The sequence below is a fragment of the Anabrus simplex genome, chromosome 1 (assembly GCF_040414725.1).
Source record: "Anabrus simplex isolate iqAnaSimp1 chromosome 1, ASM4041472v1, whole genome shotgun sequence".
Lineage (NCBI taxonomy): Eukaryota > Metazoa > Arthropoda > Insecta > Orthoptera > Tettigoniidae > Anabrus > Anabrus simplex.
Window position 1 is genome coordinate 1,199,514,331 of NC_090265.1, and position 18,924 is coordinate 1,199,533,254.

The following is an 18,924-nucleotide window of genomic DNA, read 5'->3' on the forward strand; positions in this document are numbered from 1 at the left end:
TGGGAACAAAAATTCTGCACAACTTTCGATCACAAACAATCGTAAATCATTCTAATTTTGTCTCGACTTCATTCAGCTTTATCATACTTCAAATTAAACACCACATGCTTCCGGAGAGAATAGCGTCTATGAGAGACCGGGCGAATAGTTAGCCCCATAAAAGTCAAAAGTGTGTCAGATCCCCAGCAGTGTGACATTGATGATGATTTTGGTGTATGACTGCGATGACGTTATCTTACTTAACGCATGCCATACTCCAAGGATAGCCCGTGAATGCGAAGTATTACTGTTCATTTTTAGAACATCACTGCAGTGGCGCAAGGAGTGACGACACTTTCTGCAGGCACCTCCACCATTTTGCAGGTGACTAATTTGTACGTTCGATGGAGCTGGAAAGTGCATTATCAACCCCCATAGTAGCCCGACTTAGGCCTCTGTGATTCTGATTTTATACCGAATAGGAAGGAACCGTTGTTCCCTAAGTTCTGCAGACCGCACCATTCACAGCATCCAGGCGCTCCTTCAGGGATACTTCGGCTTCCACATCGTTGACGACGGATTCTACACAATTCTGGGGACTACGCAGAGGTACTTTAGAGATTTCATAAAGAAACATCCTTTCTATCGGCTGCAATTAGTAGTTGCTATTAATAAAGAAACTGCCCTCGTAGTGCTCTCACTGAAAACGACATGCAAGATACGTGTACGCAACAACACTCGAAATATACTGTTCGGTAGCCGAAAGGCCATAAAACCTGTGACACATTTTGAGCCCATTTTTTTGTACATAAACATGGCTACAGAACGCAGGGCTAATAATATTTGTGCTATTTGTTTACCTCGCATTGACAGAGAAAAGTCTTATGCTGACGATGATATAAGTCGGGGCTAGCGACCGTGCCCTTTATTAAGGTACAACCCCAGCATTTGGCTGGTGAAAAAATTATAAACAAAGTGAAAATATATTTAGAGCTGGCGACAGAAGAGTTCGAACCCACTATCACCCGTATGCAAGATCACCTATTACTAATAATTCCAAGGGCCGATTACCTAGATGTTAGGCCCCTTTAAACAACAACCATCATCATCACCCATATTTCCAGTACTGCTTTTCAATGTGAACAACTACAGTAGTAAGCGATCGACCACAGGACATTATCTTCCATATGGAGGTTTTATATTATTTTGGGGTGTGCTACCTACGCCGTGATTACATTCCACATATTTCGAAACATCCTATATTTTGAACACACAGTTTTATTTTCCTCCTGCACCCTATACATTTGGTTCCGATTTTCTCTTTGTCATACTGAACGGTTAATTGAAACAGTTCAAACGGCGATTTCTGTCTGGTAAACTAAGTTTTGCCTTTTTGGTCGGTCAAGAACACGTGGATTTGTAAGAATGGAAGTGATGGTCTCCCACAAAGCTTTGGAATGACAGAATGAAAGTACTTCAGAAATTTAAAGCCTTTGTGTTCTGTCCACTAAGGAGAGCTTTACGACGATCATGAGAGGACTTAATTAAATTTCAGATTTAATAAAGTTTTGTTAAAGTTTCCACATAAAGATAATTCAGTTTAGTTACATGTTTACTCAGCATGCCACTTCAAAGAACGATCATATCTATTGTTTCTCTTCAAACTTGTGGGCAACGGGGCTACATTATTAAGTTAGAAGATCCTATCGGAGGCCGGAAAAATACCTTTATAATTAAATTAAGACTAAAGTAACCAAATGCGTCAAGCAAAAGTAATATTTTAAAACTATTTAATAATAATAATAATAATTTTACGACTCAATAATAAAATTACTTTCACAGTTTTCGGAGGCACCGAGGTGCTAGAATTGTGTTCTGAAGAACATAATTTGCGTTTCCTTAAACCTACTGACACGAGGCTGACAGCTATGATTGATAGATGTGTGTATTTACAGGATGTATCTAAACATTTTTAATAAACGTCGAAAGGTAATTCCTCTGATCAAAACAACAAAAAATGTCCTGCAATGCTTTGTTACAGAGTTACATGCTACGGAGTTATAAGACGTGCATTGACCACATCACAGGAGATTCTCAAGTGAATACGATGTCCAAATCGTTGATTTCGTGAGCCGAAGTAGCGTACACCACACTTTTCATATTTTTTCTTTCTTTCCTGGCCGTATTATGTACTCATAAAACGGGCACTCCCGAGCGCACCACAATTTTCATATGTCCCAGCAAATAAAAGTTCACTGGATTAAGGTCACGAGACCGGGCAGGCCCATAGAGTTAGTAAATGATACACTAGAGGTAGCATTGGCGCCACCGTCTACGAGAGAATCACTGTAGCGAGCGGAGCATATTGCTGTTTGGCAAAAAGCTCGCTCGGCTATGCTCATCAATGTCAATAGGAGCCTTTTAAAACTGGGTGGATATACATAAGGTTTAAAATTCTTACATGTAAATATTCTCAGATACTACAGTATACTTGCGATGCTTCTATCCAGTAAAAAAGAAAGCCCAAAAAAGCATGAATACAGAACTAAGTGCGTAATAAAAGAGGACGGTGTTCAGGTGCAGTTAACTAACATGAAATCAATTTATTGTTCATATTAAGTCTTCTAACAACATACGTATAGAAGGAGGGCTCGTATATTTCGCTATTTCTTGTGTAAATGACCAGAAATTTGGTATAATTCTGGCCAACGACCGAAAATGTCCTCTCTCGTACGAAGCGGATGAACGAGTTTTTAGACCTAAGAACGTTGGCGAGATTTTGAGGTAACGTAGACAAAGTATTATCATCGCCGCTTTAGACCCTAGCTTTCTGAGCCCAAGTTCGCAGGTTCGAGCTTGGCTCAGTCCGGTGATACTTGAAGGTGGTCAAATAAGTCAGCCTCTTGTAGATAGATTTAGCGGCAAATGAAAGAAATCCCGTGGGAAAAAATTCCGACACCTCAGCGTCTCCGAAAACCGTGCAAGTACTTAGTGGGATGTAAAGTTATTATTATTATTATTATTATTATTATTATTATTATTATTATTATTATTATTATCGATGTTTTCTAAACATGATTACAAGTGAAAATATGACACTCGGTTGTGGTTTCAGCCTATTATGGAGTTTTTATTTACGTTTTCCTGAAATGTACGACATGCTTTAAGATTTTAACTTGTAAAATGATTTCCGTCAATCGCACCGACACAGATAGGACTTAGCCTATGGCGATGATGGGATAGGAAAGGACTAGGAGTGGAAAGAAAGCGCCCATGTGTTTAATTAAGGTACAGCCCCAGCATTTGCCTCGCGTGAAAATGGGAAACCACGGAAAACCATCTTCGGGGCTGCCGACAGTAGGGTTTGAACCCACTATTTCCCGAAAGCAAGCGTACAGCTGCGTTGCCCTAACCGCACGTCCAACTCGCTCTGTCAATAATTCATTTTGCTTGTATATAGTCTTATGCGACATTTAAAGGAATAATAATATTGACGAAAGTAAAGGACTCAAATGTTAACACGGTGTGGGACATCTAGTCTCTAAATTGTAAAATCTGGTAAGGTATGAATGGGGACTGCTACACATATATTATACTAGCTGATGTACCCGTGCTTCGCTACGGGATTATCAGAAAGACAGATTTGTGGTTTTCCTAACTGAATTGAACATAGGTCATTACAAAAACGTCAGTAGGAATGTAGCGATTGAAAGCAATGTTGTCATATAAAATACTCGATCAAATGAAAAACCGCACACTTTCTCACTTTCAACGAACAGTACTACGGTGCCGATCTAAGAGTCCAAAGTTCCAGAGCTGGAATAACCAGGTCGCAGACTGCCGTGAACACTCCTCTGTCATTATTCCGTTAAATATGCACACTACTCAATCCGATCAGTGCCGCAGAGTAGGGATTGAATAGCTCGAATACTATGATGAACCAGTGTGTTACGTACCAGATATATCAGAAAATGTATGAACCAGAGGAATGGCATGTTAAAGAAGAAAGTTATCTTACTCCACAGCTACTTCCCGCCAATATACAGGCAGGCTGTTACAGTCGGTACGACCAGGCGAGTTGCCCGTGTGGTTAGGGGCGCGCAGCTGTGAGCTTGCAACCGGGAGATAGTGGATTCGAACCCCACTGCCGGCAACCCTGAAGATGGTATTCCGTGGTTTCCCATTTTCACACCAGTCACACCAGGCTGTACCTTAAAGCCAAGGCCGCTTCCTTCACCACTATTCATTTCCTATCCCATCGTCGCCATAAGACCTACCTGTGTCGGTGCGACGTCAAGCAAATTGAAAAAACCTCGGTACGCTGCAGTAATCCTATCTATCGAGGATGAGAGGAAACAGAAGACAAAAAGCACATCACAACAAACAATGGTCAATGTAATGTTATTGTTGATAAAGTTTATGAGCTTTCTATATTGCAGGCCTTAACATTAGTTTTCTTCCGACTCTGTGATATTAGGGTGTCCTACAAAATTATTGATATCGTAGACTGGAGTTCCTTATTATCAGATATTACATACCGATTTTCACTAAATTCTGTTCACCCATTTTCTCGTGACTCGGCGCTGATATGGACCTAGTAACAAAAATGCAAATTCATGAATATCTCTGATTATATGCGGTACGGTAACAATGTATAAGACATAAGTGATCGGAAATTTAATAATTTCTTACATAACTACTACTAACTTACGACATAACTAAAGTTATGTTAGTTACGTAGTATTTATCGATACGACCACTAATAACATAAATAACTTATTTGAGAATTCCATTTCAGGCCTTCCCCTAAACTACCATTTCACTCAACGTGAATAAAATAATTTGTAGCCTAGACTGCAGTGGTTCATCACACGATATTACATACCGATTTTCATTAAATTCTCTTCAGCCCTTTTCTATTGATGCGTGTACAGACAGACAGATAGAAATTACGGAAAATTAAAAAATTGCATTTCCTTGTTACTGTGGACATGACAGATACAGAAATATCATTCATTTCAAATTCTGAGCAATGATAAGGCAAGACACTTATTTTATATAGGCTATAGATTACATTTCAGGCCTTCCCCTAAACTACTGTTTCTCTCAGTGCGAATAACATTATTGATAGCCTAGATTATAGCGACGTATTCCCCGACTTTGCATACCAATTTTCGTGAAGATACGACCACTAATAAAATAAATATTTGACAATTAAATTTTAGGCCTTCCCCTAAACTACCATTTTTCTCAGCTTGTATAGCCTATATTGTAGCGACTTATTTCCCATTATTGTCTAGCGATTTTCATTAAGACACGACCACTAATAACATAAATATTTGAGAATTAAATCTCAGGCCTTCCCCTAAACTACCATTTCACTCAGCGTGATTAAAATAATTGATAGCCTAGATTGTAGCGGTTCATCACCCGACTTTACATTCCGATTTTCATTAAATTCTCTTGAGCCGTTTTCTCGTGATGCTTGTACATACATACATACAGACAGACAGACAGACAGACAGACAGACAGAAATTACGTAAAAGTAAAAAAATGCATTTTCTTGTTACTGTAGACATGACCGATACAGAAATACCATTCTTTTCAAATTCTGAGCAATGTACAGACAAAACTCTTATTTTATATATATATAGATATAGATTACATTTCAGGCCTTCCCCTAAACTACCATTTCTCTCAGTGCGAATAACATTATTGATAGCCTAGGTTATAGCGACGTATTCCCCGAATTTTCATCCCAATTTTCGTGAAGATACGACCACTAATAATATAAATATTTGACAATTAAATTTTAGGCCTTCCCCTAAACTACCATTTTTCTCAGCGTGTATAGCCTATATTGTAGCGACTTATTTCCCATTATTGTCTAGCGATTTTCATAAAGACACGACCACTAATAAAATAAATATTTGAGAATTAAATTTCAGGCCTTCCCCTAAACTACCATTTCACTCAGCGTGATTAAAATAATTGATAGCCTAGATTGTAGCGGTTCATCACCCGACTTTACATTCCGATTTTCATTAAATTATCTTGAGCCGTTTTCTCGTGATGCGTGTACATACATACATACAGACAGACAGACAGACAGACAGAAATTACGGAAAAGTAAAAAATGCATTTTCTTGTTACTGTGGACATGACCGATACAGAAATACCACTCTTTTCAAATTCTGAGCAATGTACAGACAAAACTCTTATTTTATATATATAGATGAAGGGAAAGCAACAAACTGTATATAGAGAAAATATATTCAATAGCTTTTAATAGGCCTACTATAAATACACATAAAAAGTGGAAAATAGACCACAAATTCTAGGCTATCATGCTCATATTTTCTTATTTTCTTTTTTGTACCAATTCGCTTTACGTCGCACCGATACACATAGGTCTTACGATGTCTATGGGACAGGAAATGGCTAGGAGTGGGAAGGAAACGACTGTCGTCTTAATTAAGGTACAGTCCCAGCATTTGCCTGGTGTAAAAATTGGAAACCATCTTAAGGGCCACCGACAGTGGGGTTCAAACCCACTATCTCCTGAATGCAAGCTGACAGCTACGTAACCTAAAGCCTGTAGCCATTCGCTCGGTATCATGCACGTGATTTTTCTGGGCATTTGCTTTCAAAGGCATGGCCATTCAGTGAAAGGAAAATGTCATCCCTTATATTTCGTAAAATATTTTCAGTCTTCAAGGTAAGATGACCGAGCTCGATAGCTGCAGTCGCTTAAGTGCGGCCAGTAATCGGGAGATAGTGGGTTCGAGCCCCGCTGTCGGCAGACCTGAAGATGGTTTTCCGTGGTTTCCCATTTTCACACCGAGCAAATGCCGGGGCTGTACCTTAATTAAGGCCACGGCCGCTTCCTTCCAATTCCTAGGCCTTTCCTATCCCATCGTCGCCGTAAGACATGTCTGTATCGGTGCGACGTAAAGCAAATAGCAAGGTAAGATGCAAAGAATATCATTCACGCCGACAGGAGAATCAGTTGCGAAGTCAGCCCAAGTAGGCCAATTCACATGACAATAAGTGTCACGCAAAATATTATGAATTTCAAGGCAGCGATAAGCTGCACAGGAGACTGGCATTTTCCTTCAGAGAAGTATATACTTCAATTTGTCGGGAAGCTCCAGTAGTGACAGTGCCAAACAATCCAGCTTTTGCCAAACAGCGCGCTCGTTCAACTTCGAACGCGACTGCAGCGCCCATGCTACCTCTAGTGTATTATTTACTAGCTCTATGGGCAGGCCAATGCAGCAGACCTCGACGCCCGATCCATTGTCGTAGGAAGGTGCTGATCAAACACCAGCGTACATGCAATCTGAAGTGCGCTGGAGCCCCATCATACATGAACTACATGGCTCAGCGAACTGCTGGGGGCACATTTTTTAATAGTAGAGACAGCGTGCTTCTCAAGAAGCTTAGATACGCTAGTCCTTTCAGTCATCGAAAGAATCATTTGTTACTGAATAACATGCTACGGAGTTATAGGACGTGCACTGATCATGTCACAGGAGATGCTCAAGTGCCCCCCATGTGGAGCCTCAACATGGAGTGGGAAATCCGCTCGAAGATATCTACTGTAGGTCCTGTCGAACTGCTGCACAGGAATCATTCATGAACAAGGGGAGTGTATATGTGAGACATGACAGAAGGAAGAAGTATTCAGTCAGCAGCATGTAAAGATTGTTGGTTACAAGGTTAATGTCCAGGTAGACAAGGTGAATTATACTAACGAAGTAATGGAATTTACCTATGATAACAATGAGATTTACAATAAGATACAAAAATTGAAAAATAGAATGGAAGCTGAAACTGATAAGATTTTTGGGGATATACTAAATGCAATGTGTTGGGATATATCTGAAATACTTATTTGAGCACTCCTTGCATGTGGGAGCTTATATGAAATGAATGGAGAATTGCTGTAATAACCCCTGCGTACAAAGGAAAGCGTGATAACATAAAGCCGGCCGGGCTGAGTGGCTCAGACGGTTAAGGCGCTGGCTTTCTAACCCCAACTTGGCAGGTTCGATCCTGGCTCAGTGCGGTGGTATTTGAAGGTGCTCAAATACGACAGCCCCATGTCGGTAGATTTACTGGCACGTAAAAGTACTCCTGCGGGACTAAATTCCGGCACCTCGGCGTCTCCGAAGACCTTAAAAAGTAGTTAGTGGGACGTAAAACAAATAACATTATTATTATTTATTAACATAAAGCCGATAATTGCAGGCCAGTGTTGCATGTAATCGTTGGGAAAGAATTCTTTCTGTTTATATTAGACGCGTTTGTGAAATGTCTAACTGGTTTGGTAGAAGGCAGTAAGGGTTTTGGAAAAGTTATCTCACAGAAGTTCAACCTGTAGGATTCCAGCAAGATATAGCATATATTTTGGATTTATAAGGTATAGTGATTGACCTATCTAAGGCTTTTGATAGATAGAACATGTGACACTACTGACAAAAGTGAGTGCAATTGAACTAAACAAAACTCAGAGTGAAGCTTTACTGATTAAGAGGGGAATTCTTCAAGGTAGCAGAGACGTAAACAATATGATATCGGCCCGTAAACAAAATTGGCCCTCCTCAAAGAAAAAGTGTGAAACTGTCAACAGCATAAGTAAATTTTACTGCAGCAGATGCAAGCAAAACTTTAATGCAATCTACAGGAAGTATAATTTAAGACTTCGTAGCGGTTCACCAAGGAATGATGATGCTTGTAGTTTAAAGGGACCTAACATCTAGGTCATCGGCCCCTAATGACACGACACAAGACGAAGTGTAAGGACAATTAAAAATCCATAATCCTCCACTGACCAGAATTCAAAACGTGAGGACGAATAATGAATGGATGGATATGAAGTTAAAACAATCAGTGGATCCGACCCGCAATGCCCCACATTCCCAGAAACTAACGTTAAAACAATAGTATTACTGACCAAGGGACTGCTTCTAAAGCATAATACTGAATCAATGATGCTTGTAGTCTAAACGGGTCCAAAATCCAGGTCTTCGGCTCCTCCTAATGGTACTTGTGGCTAGTAAAGTAGAACCATGGTATTTGTCATGTTGCGGTACTAATCAAAAGTAGGGTACACTCGCGCGGTATTCCACACATTATGGTACTACTCACAGGTAATGTAATGCGCACATGTAACACAGACTTATGGTGTTTCACACATTCCGGCGCCATTTACAGGTAACGCAAACCTATGGTGTTCTTCACATAAGTGGACTAACCATAGGGACTCGCACTATCCCTTGGTGTTCCTCACATAGTGGGTACTAATCATAGGCAAGGCAGAACCATGGTGTCGCTCATATAGTGGTACGAATCACAGGTACTGTAAAATGCATCCTGAGCAGTCACTGTCTCTACTAATCACAAACCTTTTGTGTACCCAACATAGTGGTACTACGCGGAAGTAAACACGACCCATGGTGTTCCCTGTGTGATGGTACTAATTACAAGCAGTATCATGGTTCTAATTTGATTATCCCTTGGTCTCCCCTTGTAGTCGCCTCTTACGACAAGCAGGGTATACCGTGGGTGTATTCTTCGTCTGCGTCCCCCACGCACAGGGGGTTGTGTGTTTGGTCCGCGAGACGTATTTTATTTCCCTCAAGTCCGCCGGCAACCCGGTTAGGACCCCCACCCCTTTCCGCCACCTGGGACGCGCGACGTAGGAGTATCACCTCTCCCCCTGCTACGCCAGCGTAGTAGGTTCGTGGCACCGAGGAATAGGAGCACAAGGAAGTGGAGACAGTGAGCGTAGGAATAAACGAAAGTGAACTCACCAGCAATATACATACTCAGATCAAATAAATAAGTAAATAAATAATAAATATAAATAAATTTCGGCTCCACGATACTGTCGTAAACACTATTCATTAACCAATTGCAAAATCTTATTCTTGTGATGAAATCTGTAGGCGGTATGTTATGGACTGAATGAGACCGGTAAGGTGGCAAATGCAATAATTATGTTGCATTACGTGCTGACGACTGTAGCGACAATTCACGTGACACAACTCAAGCACTGGTTACAGAAGTGGGAGAATGTGCTGCAGGGTCTGCTACAGCTAATCAACTGCATCAACAACATCCATGGGGATGGGCCGCCATCCTCTCCCTGGTGCGACGCCTAATTCACCTGTTTCCTCGAATTTCTTAATCATTTTTTTTTTCGCCCCATTACTTGTCATGGGACCTCTTCTCTGCTGTTTCTGTCGACGATATTCCCGTAATGCAGCGTTGCTATTGCTGCCATTCTGATAAAACAACTTCACTAGTAGTGCACAGTCTCTTTTCCCAATTGGCATTACGTTTCACACGGAAAGGTTCAACTTTCGTACGTTACAACGAGGATTGACTTCACGAAAAGAATCAACATTCGTCACCAAGTAACAACCAAGGAACTGACACAACCACTGCCTTCGTAATGTCCAGGCCGTACTGTACCTCTGATGACGTCACGCTTTGGGGGGGACTTGAAGGCGATACGCATGTGCTCCGCTTGAATAACACACTCGTTTAAATTACTTAAAGAACTGTTAACACATTATAAAACCAAAACCTATCCTCAAATATTTGTTAATTCTGACATACAATGCATATCCTTCCCCGTAACGTTCTATTTCTCGCATGTATACGTTCGTTTGCGTGAGTACAGCCTAACACTTTGAGACATATTCTTGCGATTTTATCCATTTTCTGGTCAACTAGAACATTCACATCATACACACTGACAGAAAACATACAGCCCATTACGATTACTATTTATTTATTACAAATATAAATTATTTCTGTACCTCACTGTTTCCACTCCATGAACATTGCAGCTTTCCTGGACCTCTTGCAGGAAGTTACACCAGTATGGAGTAGGTCTGCTCTCCTTGAAGCACTTTGTTGAATACACAAGTCGGTGTGAATTTTGGAAAAGTTATTTAATATATTCACCCAAATATATATAGGCCTACACTGTCCGGCCAGGTCTTCCAATTTTTTCCCGCAGGCACAAATGACTGGGGAATCTGCCAACTGCATTGACTCCAAAGCCAAGGATTTTGTGACACACTTAGGATTGTCTGAATTTAGAAATACCATCTTATGTATCTGACACTAACACACAAAATACTTTGTACACCTCAATTCCAAGTTCTATTGACATGTCTGATGGATACTTTAAGCCCCCTCGATTTGGGAAATTCAGATATCTTACTTCTGGAGGATTCAGAAATAAGATCTGAATCTGTCAGAAGATAAGATTTACGTAAATCACACTGCTGTTTGATACTCATAAATTACTATTTATTTATTTATTTATTTATTTATTTATTTTTTATTTATTTTTTTTTTTTGTTATTTGCTTTTCGTCGCACCGACACAGGTAGGTCTTACGGCGACAATGGGACAGGAAAAGTCTAGGTATGGCAAGCGGCCGTGGCCTTAATTAAGGTACAGCCCCAACATTTGGCTGGCGTGAAAATGGGAAACCACGGAAAACCATCTTCAGGGCTGCCGACAGTGGGGTTCGAACCCACTGTCTCCCGAATACTGGATACTGGCCGCACTTAAGCGACTGCAGCTATCGAGCTCGGCGATTCTCATAAATATGACTTGCGTTTTCAAATACACCGAATTCAGACAAGCCGTAGGTCTGATTACATAAAAATATAGGGCCTACCTAATGTTACCCATGTTTATGACATAATAACAAAATTTAACTCACCATCTGGACGGGACACTCTTATTTATCTCAGGATGTGATTTTCAGGAAAGTGCTTGATACACACAACTCTGTTGTGATTAACTATTAAATTCTCCCTGGGAATAGCCTTCTTCCAAAACTTAACTCGTTCTTCATCAGAAGGAAACACAAATACCGGAGTGTACTCTCCTTGTTTATAATTGGCTTTGCAGCCAGGCACACAGCAACTCTTAGGCATGTTGATTTCCCTCACTGATCATCTTAATTCAAGTATATACAATTCGTGGTTAATAATAAAACACAGAATGCACTGACTCAATTAATTTTACACTATAAATATAACTTTACACAAATAAACTACAAAATTAAAACTGACGAACGATCTTCTTAACCTATAGCTTCACATAAATACACGCTCACACTAAGTTTTCTTCACTAATTAACGACTTTCCACTTAACAATGCAGTCGATGACGACTCATTCTCACATATGAGTAAACATACGGCCATCGGTAAAAATTTCAATAAAACTGTGAAAATCTATGTTTAACTGTACTAACTCATGTGCTAAACTTCCCCCCTAACGATCAGCTGATTGCTTTCCCGCGCTCGTTACAGTACGGCCTGGACATCACGAAGGCAGGGACACAACGCAATTCTACCGAAAGAACATTTTGACGTCAGAATTACGGAATATTGCACGTTGTGACCGCTTACAGCGCCATATTTTCACCTCGTGTCAGAACCTGGAACTAATATTTTTAATGGTATAATTCGCGAGCGCATTACTTACGAAATGTCAGACTCCTACGATCGTTACTGCCCGGGCTGTACCGCGCTAAATAACATTACTGTAATTGTGGACACCGGTAAAACGGCAAATCGAAAAATCCTTTCTCGCATTTCGTTGCAGTTAAAATATTAGTGTAACGGAGTAACTGAGACATAACCTACATTCGATGTAACAGGGTAATTTCGACCCAATATCAACTCTCGGCTGCTCCGCGACTTGGCACCGCAGTCACTCAGCGAAGATGGCTAGTGTGCTCAACACGTTTACCTACTATGAACAGCGAAGTGTTATATTTTGTTTTCTGTGGAACAAGGGATGAGATGAGCGTTCACGGGGAGCCATGCGGCCCGCATGATGCGGGAAATGCAGCCGACGGGACGTAAGGGCACAAGGGTTTCGCTTTGAGTGCGGCATCTTCAAACAAGTGTTGCGATGACACAAACACCTGAACCACGGTGGTGACTGTGAAAAATAGTCAAAGGTATTTCGACCACTGCATGTATTTTGATTTTCCAGTATGTTTATTAGTGGCTGTAAAATATAGGAGCAAACACTTTTTAGTTTGCCCTCTTTGTGTCAGTGCGACGTAAAGCAGATTGTTAAAAAAGATGTTAATCTTGCTTTACGTCGCACAGGCACAGGTAAGTTTTATGGCGACGACGGGACAGGAAAGGGCTAGTAGTAAGAAGGAAGCGGTCGTGGCGTTAATTAAGGTGCAGCCCAAGTAATTCCCTGGTGTGAAAATGGGAAACCACGGAAAACCATCTTCAGGGCTGTTGACAGTTGCGTTCGAACCCACTATCTCCCAAATTCAAGCTGACATCTATGCGAAGCAAACCGCGCAGACACGCGCTCGGTGAGAACTTTTTGCTTTTTGCTTTACGTCGCACCGACACAGATAGGTCTTATGGCGACGATGGGATGGGAAAGGGCTAGGAGTGTGAAGGAAGCGGTCGTGGCCTTAATTAAGGTACAGCCCCGGCATTTGCCTGGTGTTAAAATGGGAAACCACGGAAAACCATCTTCAGGGCTGCCGACAGTGGGGCTCGAACCCACTATCTCGGTCAGAACACAAACACTTGTAACATCATAGACTTCCACCCATTATCATCTGAAAGTAGGAAATGTTGTTTTTCTTACAGTGAACCTTAGATTTTTTTTTTTTTTTTTTTTTTTTTGCTAGTTGCTTTACGTCGCACCGACACAGATAGGTCTTATGGCGACCATGGGACACGGTAGGGCTAGGAGTGGGAAGGAAGCGGCCGTGGCCTTAATTAAGGTACAGCCCCAGCATTTGCCTGGTGTGAAAATGGGAAACCACGGAAAACCATTTTCAGGTCTGCCGACAGTGGGGTTCGAACCTACTATCTCCCGAATACTGGATACTGGTGAACCTTAGTATGAATGCATTACCATAGATTCTCACATAATTACACGTAAAATAATTAAAACACACTAAAACGTTTTATATTCCACCTCTGTAGTATAGTGGTTAGTGTGATTAGCTGCCACCCCCGGAGGCACGGTTCGATTCCCGGTACCGGGCGAATTGGCCGTGCGCGTAGAGGCGCGCGGCTGTGAGCTTACATCCGGGAGATAGTAGGTTCGAATCTCACTATCGGCAGCCCTAAAGATGGTTTTCCGTGGTTTCCCATTTTCACACCAGGCAAATGCTGGGGCTGTACCTTAATTAAGTCCACGGCCGCTTCCTTCCAACTCCTAGGCCTTTCCTATCCCATCGTCGCCATAAGACCTATCTGTGTCGGTGCGACGTAAAGCCCCTAGCAAAAAAACAAAAAAAAATAATAGCGATTCCCGGCTCTGCCACGAAATTTGAAAAGTGGTACGAGGGCTGGAACGGGGTCTGCTCAGCATCGTTATGTCAACTGAGTAGAGGAGGGTTCGATTCCCACCTCCGTGGCTTCCCACTTCTCCTCCAGGCAAATGCCGGGATGGTACCTAACTTAAGGCCACGGCCACTTCCTTTCCTCTTCCTTGTCTACCCCTTCCGATCTTCTCATCCCCCCCCCCCCACCAGAAGGCCCCTGTTCAGCATTGCATGTGAGGTCGCCTGGGTAAGGTACTGGTCCTCTTCCCCAGTTTTATCATCCCGACTCAAAGTCTCACGCACCAGGACATTGCCTTTTAGGCGGTAGAGGAGTTCGAGGGAAAAACTAACCCTGGAGACTAAAGGGATTAAGAAATAAAGAAAACTTTTAGAATTGCTCTTGGAGGAAGCATGTTATTTCATAAATTAGTGTACTGAAGGCTATTTACACTAAAACAATTCCACCGCGGAGTTCGTCATCATACACTATCCAAAAAATGCACATTCACAACTTTGTATTGAATTGCCTTTGGTATGTATATTCTATGCTTTTAACTTTTAAATTGGCAATTGACAATAAAGAAATTCAGTTGAATTCAATTGTATTATGGTTGCATGTCATGATTTAATTATCATATGGTTGGTAATGCTGTGCTTGTCCGAAGCAAGGTTGGCATTTCTTAGCGAAGACCGCAGAGGGAGAGTAGTGTCATACTGGCCATGTGTGTGTCACGTAGATAGTCCACCGTCGGGAGAAAATTTAGCTTCTTCGCTCTAGCGGGCCATTCTAATTATATGTTGCTCTCAGTTTCAGAAACATCTCTAAGGTGAGTAAATACGATATCAATACGACACTCTTCACAGAACATAGCTTTCGTAGCACATTTGAAGGATTATTTTATCTCCTGACAGTATAGAAATAAAGTAATTGTTTAACTAATTTCATAAGGATAAAAGATTAATTAATATTATTACAGCGCAATTAAGAATAATGATTAGTGAATTATCATGTGTCTCAATTTTCACTTATATTAATACCAATGTCATATTGGCAATTTATTTGTAATATTTTTGCTAGAGAATTAAGAAAAATTTGTAAATTATCGTGTGTTTATGCTTTCTGTTTATTCGTACACTAAGAATGAGTTTCTAGACGGAACTCAGCAATTTGACTCATTCAAAGCGGTGAATTGGTTGAATGTTTCTTACTTTCTTTTATTTTTCTGCCCATGTGCTGCATATTCTCGTGACCACCAACTGAATTATTTCCACCAGGCAAAAAAAAATATCGCATTGTCACTCGCTTGGAAGTTCAAAGAAATATTGTATCAACAAATAAATTAAAACTGATAGCGTATTTCATTTGAATATGCTGGGTGCCGTATTGGACAATGGGAGGCTCTCTAATGTGGACATTGCATCGTATACCTATAGCTGTTTCAATTACCTGATTGTGACTTATTGTGCCGGAGGGTGAGGGAATACAATATACTGGCTTCCATTGCAGGCATGTAACTAAATCTATCAACGTTACAGTGGGATATTGATTATTTTTACTGTGTGGACATCTGGCATTGTACGTACAGAAGTCCACACAAGCGACGGTGAAACGGGTTTCTTTTTCTGATTCGTTCTGGAAAAATCTCACTCGTGCCTCCTTTCTCGTTTGTTTAATCCAGTGTCATTCTATACTTGCCTATGGTTTATACAAAATATGATAGAATCGTAGTTCATATTTCCTTAACGAACGAGTCGGGGGCGTTGTTCGGGTCGTGTAGTTGTTAGCTTGCATTCGAGAGATAGTGATTTCGAACCCCACAGTCGGCAGTCGTGAAGATAGTTTTGCGTGGGTTCCCATTTCCACAACAGGCAAATGCTGAGGCTGTACGTGAAGGCCACGGTCGCTTCCTTCTCAGTCCCAGCCCCGCCCTATCCCAACGTCGCAATAAGACCTGTCTGAGTCAGTGCGTCGTAAAACACGTGGAACGATCATGAACTCAAGACTGCCGCGCTTCCGCTTGTTGGTTATCAGGATGATAACGAACACAATTCTCCTCTATTCTGTTCCGACACCGATGGCATTGGTTGTGTGAGGCTCAAGAACTCCATACTTTCTTATTTGGAAGTTGGGCTAAATCCAAAAAACAAAAAACAAAAATCGTTTAAGAATTATGATACACCATTTTTTCGAGGAGATCGAACCCTTCCGACCTTGTTTACTTTATCTTTCTAAAGGATTATTTTGGTTCTTTTCTTTACATCGTTACGTATAGATAGACAACGCTTACGTTAGTACGTTATAAGGGACGGCAAACTGATCATTAGAGCTGGGACTTTTAGGACCGCAGCGACATAGCACGTTACCTGCGACGCGACGTAGTGGGTTATATGTCAAACATTGACACGTGGGGGTGAGCCCTCAGTTTGTGCAGAAAATAATACATTTTTATTCCATTTCATCCGACTGAAAGTAGGAATTATGATCGTTAAGGCGTTGAAGTCTAAACGGTCTGACACCGAGGTTAGCCGATTCGAGTCCCGTTGGGCGGAAAACATTTCACCATCAGAATGTTGGCCGGCAGGGTAGGGGAGGTGGTGGTGGTATACAATTTCTAATCAATTGCGTGCCAAAAGCCTGGATTAAATTCCAAACCTCTCCTCAGTGATCATATGGGGTGAGAGCATATGACGCTGTTGATGGTGATTCGTCCGTTGGATGGAGATGTTAAGCCTTGAGCAGACCCCTTGGTACTGTTCGACAGGATTAGGCTACGTGGTGGCACCGGGTTCACCCTCTCCCTTCTGAGTGTCATATATCACGTCGCTCATTTCATCTCATTAACTCCTCTGATGAGGTTGACGTCAGGGAAGGCATCCGGTCATAAAAACTTGCCACGACAGATTCATCTCGCCTCACCTCACGCCCGACCCCGTAGAGAAACGGGACAAGGGTTGGACAAACAAACATTGGAATAAGCTATTTGTACAAACCCTGGTGTCTTAAGAGCTAATTCTTTCCTTTATTTTCTTTAATTATTAACACAATTTTTAGCGGAAATACGCAAAAAATGTTCGTCGCGACTAACCGGTTTGTATAGCGCCACAGCAAGTAATGGCAACTTTACATGTGCTGCGAGGAAGGGTAGCAGGCTTTTTGCCAGGTCATGGACACTGAGGTAGCGTATGATTCACCCGCTTGCCGCGGGCATTTGTCAGGTCATGAACACTGAGGTATCGTATGATTCACCCGCTTGCCGCGCGTATTTCAGGTCATGGACACTGAGGTAGCGTATGATTCACTCGCTTGCCGCGGGCATTTGTCAGGTCATGGACACTGAGGTATCGTATGATTCACTCGCTTGCCGCGGGCATTTGTCAGGTCATGAACACTGAGGTAGCGTATGATTCACTCGCTTGCCGCGGGCATTTGTCAGGTCATGGACACTGAGGTACCGTTTGATTCAACCGCTTGCCGCGCGCATTTATCAGTCTGGCAATCTATTTTGTGTCTGTTAGTTTCTTAGTGTGTAATCAAATACTAAATGGTTTTTAATAGTATAATCACGTCGTACTTATATTTAACTAGCTGATGTACCCGTGCTTCGCTACGGGATTCTCAGAAAGACTGACTTGGTGGTTTTCCTAACTGAATTCAACATAGGATATTGCAAAAACGTCAGTAGGAAGGTAGCGATCGAAAGCAATGTTATCATATAAAATACTCGATCAAAAGAAAAACCGCACACTTTCTCATTTTCAACGAACAGTACTACGGTGACGATCTAACAGTCCAAAGTTCCAGAGCTGTAACAACCAGATCGCAGACTGCCATGAACACTCCTCTGGCGTTATTCCATTAAATATGCACACTACTCATTCCAATCAGTGCCTCAGCGTAGGGATTGAATAACTCGAATGCTTTGATGAACCAGTGTGTTACGTACCTGCAGTATCAGAAAATGTATGAACCAGAGGAGTGGCATGCTAAAGGAGAAAGTTTTCCAACTCCCTAGCTATTTCCCGCCAATGTTCAGTCAGGCTGTTATACTCGGTACGCAGTAGTAATCCCATCTCTCGGAGTTGAGCGGCACGAAGAACATCACAACAAACAATGGTCAATGTAAAGTTATTGTTGATCAGTAACAAACAATGGTCAATGTAAATTTATTGTTGATCAGTGTTATGCGCTTTCGATATTGTAGGCCTTCTGAAATACCCCTCTTATCATAGTCGATACAGTAAAACTGAATGAAACATAAATGATCGGAAATTGTATTGTCTAATACTTTTGTTATGTAGTACCGTACTTTTCGATAGCACCAGTAACATAGGCAACGGTATTTAAAAATTAAATTTCAGGCGCCTTCCCCTAAACTACCATTTCATCTCGGGAAAATAAAATTATTTACAGCTTAGACTGTAGTTTCTTATTCCCCGACTCTATATAGCGGTTTTCATTAAATTCTGTTAACCCATTTTCTCGTGGCTCGGCGTTGATATGGACTTAGCAACAAAAATACAAATTCATTAATATCTGTGTTATCAGGGCCGGTACGGTAAAAATGTATAAGACATAAATAGATTTATCGATAG

The 18,924-nt window shown here is 41.4% G+C and overlaps 1 protein-coding gene across 4 annotated transcripts in view; it reads left to right on the forward strand.

The window, feature by feature from the left end:
* The first annotated feature begins 15,022 nt into the window (after positions 1 to 15,022).
* Positions 15,023 to 18,924, forward strand: part of LOC136877469 (uncharacterized) — an 86,656-nt gene continuing 82,754 nt past the window's right edge. For all 4 annotated transcript variants that reach the window (XM_068228691.1, XM_067151551.2, XM_067151560.2 and 1 more), the window contains exon 1: positions 15,023 to 15,158. The gene's annotated coding sequence lies outside the window, so the exon portion shown is untranslated. The remainder of the gene's footprint in view (positions 15,159 to 18,924) is intronic.